We start from the raw sequence: 11966 nt of genomic DNA, 5'->3' as shown, positions 1-11966 counted from the left end.
AATGCTCTTGCTGCATAGCAGCAATCTGCTACTTTAGTGTTAAGGAGAGTTAAACAGGTGTCTGACACCAGCAAGTCTGTGTTAATGGGATAGGATAGGAGCAGAAGGTGCTCAGATACCACAGAGACAGGTTTGGTCTAACTACCCAGATAGTCATGCCTCCCAGGGTGAGCACCTCACTCTCCTGGTTCTTGTCTATGAACACAGTAGCTATCAACCTTCAACTGCAGTCCTGGGGAATTTCCAGACAAGTTGTTTCGGCTGCATCCTCTCCGTGGAGTCTAGGCCCTTGCATGATGGCATCTAGCAATGAGTATTTCAAAAGGGACTGGGGAAAAGGGCAGCTTCTCTGACTGTCTCCTTTCTGTGCAGTCAGCGCCTCACCTCCATTGGCTTCTGGCCAGAGGCATTTTTCTACCTTGTTTCAATAAGTTCTGCCCAATGTCAGCTGGAGACAAGCATGTCAGAGGCCATTGTTTCACTCGACACCTGCCATGAGGTCAGCTAATTAGATAAATTCTTAGGATTCTTGGAGTTGGATTCACCCTGTACTCATAATCTTCTCCTGGCTGTGCCTGACTCCCTCGATTAGCTACTGGGTCTTGGTTTTTATAAGGCTGCCCTAGAGGAAGCTAGTTATTCTGTGAATGATTAACAGGAGCATGCCACAAATTCTCCTCATTACCCGACTCCCACTGATTGCCCTCTGTAGGGCTCTCTTTTCCAAGGGACCACAGCAATTAGCTTGGTATAGGTATCTAGAGAAATAGTAACTGAGCCTGTCATAGCCTCATGGTGTTTCTGCCAATCCTTTAGTTTAGAGAGCTGGAAGGTGTGCATGTGTCAAAGATAAATCGGTCTCTAACAGGCTCAGGATTGGGACTTTAAAGCCTGGGCCTCCTGTGTACAGGAGGCGCTAGGACCAGGCCTCCAGAGTCCTGACAACTTTAGCCTTAGAAATGACATCTTTAGACCAGCATGGCTACATTAACACTTCAAACAATCCTGACCATGCTACAAAATTCTGCTTCAGAAATCAAGGGGAAGAGTAGGATTTAATCACAGTTTCTAAAATAGTGCAGGACACAGTGTGTTCTTGCTCTTCCCTCCCACACTGCATGCAGCGTGTCTTTGCCCTGCCTTCCCACACTGATTGAGGTAACCCTCTTCGTTCCAGGTTCAACTGTACCTGTTTGTCAGTGATGGATAATTTTTATAGCCTAGACAAACCTTAAATGTCTAGTTACATAAAACAGGGTGCAGGTGTTATGCATTTTTGGGGTTGGCATCCCTCGGAATTCTTCATGCAAAACAATGTCTCAAGCTAAAAGAAGAACAGATGTAAAATTACTGAGTTTGAGTACTGATGTGGTCGTTGTTGTGACGGAGCATCTGATAAGTGACCATGAGACTCGGGAGGTGATGAAGCAACCAAGTAAGCTGTTTAACCTCAGAAAATATTGACCTCCAGAGTCTAGCATTGTTTCATTTTAGTTAGAACTCCCTCTTCCCAGTGGGTATTCACCAAAATTAATATTCTCATTTAGGAGTAAATGCTTCTTCCAGTAGCTGAGAATAAGCGTTAAATCACTAATCCCTTCTCTTTCCCACAGATTCTCTTGAGTTTCCAGCCAGAGTTGCCCTGTCTTAGCCCAGAACTCCTATGATGCTCCATCCAGTCCTGCTTGTCCCTTCTCTATGTTTCTGTCTCCTTGGTTTTTCTCTCCTGTTTTTGTTTCTCTTCCTCTTGCTCCCCACCCTGACCTACTATAATCTGAGCTTTACACAGCTGTTCCCTGTTCTTCCTGGGTGGCAGCAGTTCTCCTTTCCCCATCAGATTGGCAACTCCTGCTACTGGTCTCCTTTTTCTGCCTCCAGAACTCATAGAGCAGTTAGTTCCCTCCAGCTAAGTTGAGCATTTAATATATTCTGTCTAGAGGACACTGTTGCAGTGAATAGTTGCTTTCCAAACAGACTTGTTCTGACTTGTTTTGTTGTCAAATCCCAGAAACAAGAACAAGTTTAATTTGTAACAGTTACTGCAAGAGGTGGTGGGAGGTAAACAGGTAATATCCCCAGTCATGCAGAGCTAAGTTCTCTGCAGGACTCATGTGGGGCTGTCTCACTGTCTCTGTCTCTGTCTCTCTCTCTCTTCAGAGCTGGAGCAGATTTCTAGGGGCTGCCCCTTCAGCTGGTTTCTTTCTGGGCTCCTTGTGCGTCATGTTTGTGTGTTTGGTTTTTCATGTGTACTTTACCATGTTTTTCCTGCAATGATGCAGCTCCTTTGTTATTTATCACACAGTTCTCTCTTCCTCATCCCTTCAGCTCAGCACAGCCTGTCCCTTGTTGCTGAGTGGATGGCAAGTCTGCAAACCTAGGGAGTGCAGCAGAGGCACTTATCTCAACTGCTGCTAGAAACAGAGTGAGGGATGGAGCAACTGTCTTCCAAGCACACAATAAACAGGTTCTAACATTTCAGCTAATTGCCCAACTTCTGCTCTCCCCTATCTTTGTATGGTAACTGTTGTTCATCCACATCCCCCTATAACTGGTGTACATCCCCTCCCACAATCCGATAACTCCTACGTCCGCCACAATGATGAAGAGGCAGGCTGAGGCAAAATAGTGTGTGTGTGTGTTCAAGTCAGGAAAGGATGTTTTGTGATAAAACTAATGCGGATTTCCAAGCTGAATGTTTTAATGACTAATGAATCTCTGTGCATCTGAGAGTTGCATTATGGAGTGCAAGCTAGGAACAGGCCATTGAGAGTTACAGAGAAACATCATTCGTTTACAGAGGCAGCTTTACATTTATCGGTAACTATGATGATGGGTAAGGACAAGTCATTGACCTCATCTAAATGAACTATAGTTAGTTACCTCAGCCATGACCTATAGCATTGGTTCTCAGCCAGGAATACGTGAACGCAGAGGTCTTCCAGGGGTACATCAACTCGTCTAGATCAGTGTTTCTTAACCTGGGAATTGTGATTCCCCAGGGGGATCTCAAGTGCAGGGCTGGCAAGCAGGGCAGTTGCCTGCATCCCCACACCACAGTGGGGCCCCACAAAGCAAAGTTACGTGCTTCAGCTCTGGGCGGCAGGGCTTGGGCTTCAGATTCCTAAAAGGGGTACAGTAGTCTGGAAAGGTTGAGAACCACTCCCCTATAGTGATCAGTTGCGATTGTCACTGTGTGAGACACCTAGTTAAGAGGTGATCTCTGACTATTTGGGTGCGTCCTTTACATTCTCTGAGGAAATGGGAGCTGAACCAGGCTAGCTGCATTGCAATCTTGTGTTACTGGGCATTTGGCTGCAGACTCAAAGGAAAACGAAGAATGTTTTGACTGTACGTTTTATGCCTCTTGCCCCCCTTTGTATGTTGCTTGTCCAGGATTGTAAGCTCTTTGGGATAGGGACTGTTTCTCCATATATATCTAACAAGTATATGCTGATTGAGGTAACCCTCTTCGTTCCAGCTTCAGTTGTAACTGTTTGTCAGTGATGGATAATTTTTTATAGCCTAGACAAACCTTAAATGTCTAGTTACATAAAACAGGGTGCAGGTTATATGCATTTTTGGGGTTGGCATCCCTCAGAATTCTTAATGCAAAACAATGTCTCAAGCTAAAAGAAGAACAGATGTAAAATTACTGGGTTTGAGTACTAATGTGGTCATTGTTGTGATGGAGCATCTGATAAGTGACCATGAGACTCTGGAGGTGATGAAGCAACCAGGTAAGCTGTTTAACCTCAGAAAATATTGACCTCCAGAGTCTAGCATTGTTTCATTTTTGTTAGAACTCCCTCTTCCCAGTGGGTATTCACCAGAATTAATATTCTCATTTAGGAGTAAATGCTTCTTCCAGTAGCTTAGAATAAGCGTTAAATCACTAATCCCTTCTCTTTCCCACAGATTCTCTTCAGTTTCCAGCCAGAGTTGCCCTGTCTTAGCCCAGAACTCCTATGATGCTCCATCCAGTCCTGCTTGTCCCTTCTCTATGTTTCTGTCTCCTTGGTTTTTCTCTCCTGTTTTTGTTTCTCTTCCTCTTGCTCCCCACCCTAACCTACTATAATCTGAGCTTTACACAGCTGTTCCCTGTTCCTCCTGGGTGGCAGCAGTTCTCCTTCCCCATCAGTGCTGGAGGAACCAACTAGGGGAAGAGCTCTTCTTGACCTGCTGCTCAAACAGGGAAGAATTAGTAGAGAAAGCAAAAGTGGATGGGAACCTGGGAGGCAGTGACCATGAGATGGTAGAGTTCAGGATCCTGACACAAGGAAGAAAGGAGAGCAGCAGAGTATGGACCCTGGACTTCAGAAAAGCAGACTTTGACTCCCTCAGAGAACTGATGGGCAGGATCCCCTGGGAGAATGAGGGGGAAAGGAGTCCAGGAGAGCTGGCTATATTTTAAAGAATCCTTATTGAGGTTGCTGGAACAAACCATCCCGACGTGCAGAAAGAATAGTAAATATGGCAGGCAACCAGCTTGACTTAACAGTGAAATCCTTGCTAATCTTAAACACAAAAAAGAATGTTACAGGAAGAGGAAGATTGGACAAATTTCCAGGGAGGAGTGTAAAAATATTGCTCAAGCACGCAGGAGTCAAATCAGGAAGGCCAAATCACACTTGGAGTTGCAGCTAGCAAGGGATGTTAAGAGTAACAAGAAGGGTTTCTACAGGTATGTTAGCAACAAGAAGGTCAGGGAAAGTGTGGGCCCCTTACTGAATGGGGGAGGCAACCTACTGACAGAGGATGTGGAAAAAGCTAATGTACTCAATGCTTTTTTTGCTTCTGTCTTCACAAACAAGGTCAGCTCCCCAATTACTGCACTGGGCAGCAGTCTGGGGAGGAGGTGACCAGCCCTTTGTGGAGAAAGAAGTGGTTCAGGACTATTTAGAAAAGCTGGATGAGCACAAGTCCAGGGGCCTGGATGTGCTGCATCTGAGGGGGCTAAAGGAGTTGGTGGATGTGATTGCAGAGCCATTGGCCATTATCTTTGAAAACTCATGGCAATTGGGGGGAGGTCCTGGATGACTGGAAAAAGGCTAATGTAGTGCCCATCTTTATAAAAGAGGAGGAGGAGGATCTGGGGAACTACAAGCCAGTCAGCCTCACCTCAATCCCTGGAAAAATCATGGAGCAGGTCCTCAAGGAATCCATTTTAGAGCATAAGAATGACCATACTGGGTCAGACCAAAGGTCTACTGACAGTGGCCAGTGCCAGGTGCCCCAGAGGGAGTGAACCTAACAGGTAATGATCAAGTGATCTCTCTCCTGCCATCCATCTCCACCCTTTGACAAACAGAGGCTAGGGACACCATTCCTTACCCATCCTGGCTAATAGCCAGTAATGGACTTAACCTCCATGAATTTATCGAGTTCTCTTTTAAACCCTGTCATAGTCCTAGCCTTCACAACCTCCTCAGGCAAGGAGTTGTACAGGTTGACTGTGTGCTGCGTGAAGAAGATGCTTTTATTTGTTTTAAATCTGCTGCCCATTAATTTCATTTGGTAGCCCCTAGTTGTTATGGGAACAAGTAAATAACTTTTTTCTTTATTCACTTTCTCCACACCAGTCATGATTTTATATACCACTATCATATCCCCCTTAGTCTCCTCTCTTCCAAGCTGAAAAGTCCTAGCCTCTTTAATCTCTCCTCATATGGGACCCGTTCCAAACCCCTAATCATTTTAGTTGCCCTTCTCTGAACCTTTTCTAATGCCAGTATATCTTTTTTGAGATGAGGAGACCTCATCTGTATGCAGTATTCAAGATGTGGGTGTACCATGGATTTCTATAAGGTAATAAGAGATTCTCTGTTTTCTTCTCTATCCCTTTTGTAATGATTCCTAACATCCTGTTTGCTTTTTTTGACTGCCGCTGCACGCTGTGTGGACGTCTTCAGAGAACTATCCACGATGACCCCAAGATCTCTTTCCTGATTAGTTGTAGCTAAATTAGCCCCCATCATAATGGGGTTATTTTTTCCAATGTGTATTATTTTACATTTATCCACATTCAATTTAATTTGCCGTTTTGTTGCCCAATCAGTTAGTTTTGTGAGATCTTTTTGAAGTTCTTCACAGTCTGCTTTGGTCTTAACTATCTTGAGCAATTTAGTATCATCTGCAAACTTTGCCACCTCGCTGTTTACCCCTTTCTCCAGATCATTTATGAATTAGTTGAATAGAACTGGTCCTAGGACTGACCCTTGGGGAACACCACTAGTTACCCCTCTCCATTCTAAAAATTTACCATTTATTCCTACCCTTTGTTCCCTGTCTTTTAACCAGTTCTCAATCCATGAAAGGATCTTCCCTCTTATCCCAGGACAACTTAATTTACATAAGAGCCTTTGGTGAGGGACCTTGTCACAGGCTTTCTGGAAATCTAAGTACACTATGTCCACTGGATCCCCCTTGTCCACATGTTTGTTGACCCCTTCAAAGAACTCTAATAGATTAGTAAGACATGATTTCCCTTTACAGAAACCATGTTGACTTTTGCCCAACAATTTATGTTCTACTATGTGTCTGACAATTTTATTCTTTACTATTGTTTTTCAACTAATTTGCCCGGTACTGACGTTAGACCTCTAGAGCCCTTTTTAAATATTGGCGTTACATTAGCTATCTTCCCGTCACTGGGTACGGAAGCTGATTTAAAGGACAGGTTACAAACCATAGTTAATAGTTACGCAATTTCACATTTGAGTTTTCAGAACTCTTGGGTGAATGCCATCTGGTCCTGGTGACTTGTTACTTTTAAGTTTATCAATTAATTCCAAAAACTCCTCTAGTGACACTTCAATCTGTGACAATTCCTCAGATTTGTCACCTACAAAAGGTGGCTCAGGTTTGGGAATCTCCCTAACATCCTCAGCCGTGAAGACTGAAGCTAAGAATTCATTTAATTTCTCCGCAATGATTTTATCATCTTTAAGTGCTCCTTTTGTATCTCGATCGTCCAGGGGCCCCACTGGTTGCTTAGCAAGCTTCTGTTTTTGATGTACTTAAAAAAAAATATTTTATTACCTTTTGAGGCTTTGGCTACCTGTTCTTCAAACTCCTTTTTGGCTTTTCTTATTACATTTTTACACTTAATTTGGCAGTGTTTTATGTTCCTTTCTATTTTTCTCACTAGGATTTGACTTTCGCTTTTTAAAAGATGCCTTTTTATCTCTCACTGCTTCTTTTACATGATTGTTAAGCCATGGTGGCTTTTTAGTTCTTTTACTGTGGTGTGTGGTTTTTTTTTTTTTTTTTTTTTTTAATTTGCGGTATACATTTAAGTTGGACCTCTATTATGGTGTCTTTGAAAAGTGCCCATGCAGCTTGCAGGGATTTCACTCTAAGTCACTGGTTTCAGAGTAGCAGCTGTGTTAGTTTGTATTCGCAAAAAGAAAAGGAGTACTTGTGGCACCTTAGAGACTAACAGATTTATTTGAGCATAAGCTTTCGTACCTTTTTAACTTCTGTTTAACTAACCTCATTTTTTGCATTGTTTCCCTTTCTAAAATTAAATGCCACAGAGTTGGGCTGTTGAGGTGTTCTTCCCACCACAGGAATGTTAAAAGTTAAATATTATGGTCACTATTTCCAAGCGGTCCTGATATAGTTACCTCTTGGACCAGATCCTGCACTCCACTCGGGACTAAATTGAGAATTGCCCCTCCCCTTGTGGGTTCCTGTACCAGCTGCTCCAAGAAGCAGTCATTTAAAGTATCGAGAAATTGTGTCTGCATTTCGTCCAGAGGTGACCTGTACCCAGTCAATATGGGGATAATTGAAATCCCCCACTATTATTGAGTTCTTTATTTTGATAGCCTCTCTAATCTCCCTTAACTTTTCATCATCCCTATCACTGTCCTGGTCAGGTGGTCGATAATAGATCCCTACTGTTATATTCCTATTGGAGCATGGAATTACTATCCATAGAGATTCTATGGAACATGTGGATTCATTTAAGACTTTTATTTCATTTGATTCTACACTTTTTCTTTCACACATAGTACCACTCTTTCCCACTCTCCCTCCCCCCCCCCCACATGACCTGTTCTGTCCTTCCAATATATTTTTGTACCCTGAAATGATTGTGTCCCATTGATTGTCCTCACTCCAACAGGTTTCTCTGATGGCTATTATAGCCTCCTTTAACACGAGGCACTCTAGTTCACCCATCTTATTATTTAGACTTCTAGTATTTGTGTACAAGCATTTTAAAAACTTGTCACTGTTTATTTGTCTGCCCTTTATTGATGTCAGTCTTTTTTATGTGAATGTTTCTCATCTGATTTGGCCTATACTTTATCCTCTTCCAGCCTCTCCTCCTGACTAAAACCTAGAGAATCTCTATCAATAGAGGTTTCAGAGTAGTAGCCGTGTTAGTCTGTATCCGCAAAAGAAAAGGAGTACTTGTGGCACCTTAGAGACTAACACTTATTTGAGCATAAGCTTTCGTGAGCTACAGCTCACTTCAATAGACTCTCCTCTAAGAGAAGTCTCTGTCCGATCCACATGCTCCTCTGCAGCAACTGGCTTTCCCCCATGTCTTGCATTAAAAAGGTTGCAGAGCAGTTTTTAAACTCAGTGCCAGCCGTGTGGATCCACTTCATGCTTCAACCACCATTCCAGGGGACATGTGTCTATGCTGATGATGGGTTCTGCTAGATAACAATCCAAAGCAGTGCAGATGGACACATGTTCATTTTCATCATCTGAGTCAGATGCCATCAGCAGAAGGTGGCTGTTCTTTTTTCGGTTTGGGTTCTGTAGTTTCCTCATTGGAGTGTTGCTCTTTTAAGACTTCTGAAAGCATGCTCCATGCCTTCTCCCTCTTAGATTTTGGAAGGCACTTCTGATTCTTAAAACCTGGGTGGAGTGCTGTAGCTTTCTTTAGAAATATCACATTGGTACTTCCTTTTGCGTTTTGTCAAACCAGCAGTGAAAGTGTTCTTAAAATGAACATGTGCTGGGTCATCATCCGAGACCGCTATTACATGAAATATATGGCAGAATGTGGGTAAAACAGAGCAGGGGAAATACAATTTGCCCCCAAGGAGTTCAGTCACAAATTTAATTAATGCATTAGTTTTTTAACAAGCGTCATCAGCATGGAAGCATGTCCTCTGGAATGGTGGCCAGAGCATGAAGGGGCATACGAATGTTTAACATATCTGGCACGTAAATACCTTGCAACGCCAGCCACAAAAGTGCCATGCAAATGCCTGTTCTCACTTTCTGGTGACATTGTAAATAAGAAGAGGGCAACATTATCTCCTGTAAATGTAAACAAACTTGTTTGTCTTAGCGATTTGGCTTGAACAAGAAGTAGGACTGAGTGGACTTGTAGGTGCTGAAGTTTGACATTCTTTGTTTTTTTTTTTTTTTTTTTTTTTTTTGTGTGCAGTTATGTAACAAAACAATCTATGTTAGTAAGTTGCACTTACGCAACATAGAGATTGCATAACAGGACTTGTATGAGGTGAATTGAAAAATACTATTTTGTTCATTTTTTACAGTGAAAATATTTATAATAAAAAATCATATATACTTTGATTTCAATTATTACACAGAATACAATATATATGAAAATGTAGAAAAACTTCCAAAATATTGAATACATTTCAGTTGGTATTCTATTGTTTAACAGTGTGATTAAAATTGCAATTCTAATCATGATTTTTTTTAATAGCAATTGATTTTTTTTGTAGTTAATCACGAGTTAACTGTGATTAAGCGACAGCCTTAGTTATTACTGTACAAAAATAGCTTTTGGGATAAAGCTATGACTGTATTGACCCCTGCACCCCTAGAGTATATGGGGAATGACTGTGGGATCCCAGGTGCAGTAGGAGAATTGTGTGACCCCAGAGAATAGAGAGTTGACTGTGTAACCCCGGGTGCAGATCTGGAGACCTTTCTAGATAGCCCACACCAGTTTTACAATATAATACCCCCTAGAGAGCTTGGTCCTCTTGCTCAGGGAGAGATTTGCTCAACAGCCTTTCCCTGCTACTATAACATTGTTTTGCTTCCGTACTTGTCCCTTCTCTGGCAGGTCTGGTAAAACTCCCTCCTTGCCTGAGTCTGTATATTTGCACATTTTCCTTTATATAAAATAAAAGTCCTTTGTGATATGCTGTTTCTTGTCAGCTGGTAGAGCCAAGTGTTATGTGCTCCTATAAAAGACTCTTTTGTAATATATATATATATAATATATATATATATATACACACACACACAAGGGGGCCAAGTTCCTGTTGCTATGGGAACCTTAAGCGTGCATTTTCTGACTTCTGTGCAAGTGAAATGTGAATCTTAAATTTGTATAGGTCTGATCTTGAGACATGCTGTGCACTTTAGGCCTTCACTGTATTCAGTAAAGAGAATCGCTCAGAACCTCCTCTGGCCAGGCCCTAGTATTTTGTATCTGTGGGATGTATCCATTCACAATAAAGACTGTGCCCAGAAGGGAGCAATATATGAGGCTGCTATTAAAAGGAGCTTTGGACAAGGGTTGTACCAGATTGCTGAAACTTCTTGTAAATAATTAGTAAACCTTACACTCCTTGGGGAATTTCCAGCCCATTGAATGTCAGAGGAAATGTAATGGTACAGTAATGTGCTCACTTGAACCCACTTGACACACCCCTTCTGAGAAAATCCCCTGTGCCCCTTCCCACCCCTAGAAATAACTTTCCCACCCATATCTTGGACATTTGCACTCACACTTGAATATTAGGTGCTCACCAGGTGCCTGGCTCCTGGCTGCACCTCGAGTGGCAATGGTGCAATTTGGAATTCATGGCGGCCTCAGAGGGCAGAAGCTGATCTCCTTATTGATTGCACTGGAGGAAATGATTAATTTTTCTTTCATTGGCCATCAGCAAAGGCTCCACCATCTCACTCTAGACTCCTTTAATGAGTCTTCCTCCATCCTGATCTCCTTCAAGCACCCTGGAGACTTTCTTCCTCTTGCAGACTGAGAAGTAAGCATAAATTCTACACTCTCTCTGGGAAGTCCATTTGCTCCACATCTCCCTTCCCTTCTTTATCAAACTTACTGACCTCATCTCCTCTGAACAAAAGCACCTTCTCACTGGAGCCCTGTCTCTGGAGCACTTAAGCCATAGTTATACATTGCTACCATCAGCAACATGTCTAATCTACCTGCCTCAGAAAGGTTCTTGATAAAATCTCTCCCAACACTGACCATCTCCTCCAGCACCAGCATTTGTCTAGGAGGATACTAGTGAGGAAAAACAAACCCTTGATCCCTGAGTTCAGCTGTAAGCTCTCCTTTCAGAGAATTTTTAAAACTATAGGTGCTTCAGTGCTGAACTTCCTCCTTGCTTCAGGGTGTGAACAAGATAAACAAAGGACTGGATCTGCAGGAAGGAGAAACTGTGACTCAGGTGCCTGTCTTTTTCCTATTCTCTGAGCTCACCAGGCTTTTGAAAGGCATCTCTGAACACTGTGACATGGAGTTGGGTGGGTGGGAGGGAGAGATGGGTAAGGTGAGTGGGGGAGAAAAGAGCCAGGGAAGGGGGAGTGTGATGAGAAGCAGGGAGAGCGTGGGAAAGAGCAGGTGGTGACAAGGAGTGTTGGCCATTGGGTAAGACATGGAGAGAAACCAGTTGTACCAAAATGATTCTATTTACTTAAGTAGCTTGTCCCAGCTTTCCTGGGGGAGGGGAGAAGTCATGCCTGCAAAAAAAATTGCTGGAGCCAAGAGAGCTTGAATGAAGTACAAGATAGGGTGTGCAAGGAGTGGTGCATTGCACTTGACTTGGGGTTCCCTCCTGCCTTGTTATCCTAATTAGGTTTAATTTGTTAGTCTCTAAGGTGCCACAAGGAGGACTCCTTGTGTTTACTGACAGACTAAGAGGGCTACCCCTCTGAAACTTATCCCTGTACGCGGCAGGTCCCATTACACTATAAACAGAAAATGTTACTAAATA

The sequence above is a fragment of the Dermochelys coriacea genome, chromosome 26, assembly GCF_009764565.3.
Source record: "Dermochelys coriacea isolate rDerCor1 chromosome 26, rDerCor1.pri.v4, whole genome shotgun sequence".
NCBI classification, from domain to species: domain Eukaryota; kingdom Metazoa; phylum Chordata; order Testudines; family Dermochelyidae; genus Dermochelys; species Dermochelys coriacea.
The sequence above is the reverse complement of the archived record's forward strand: the minus strand, read 5'-3'. Positions refer to the sequence as shown.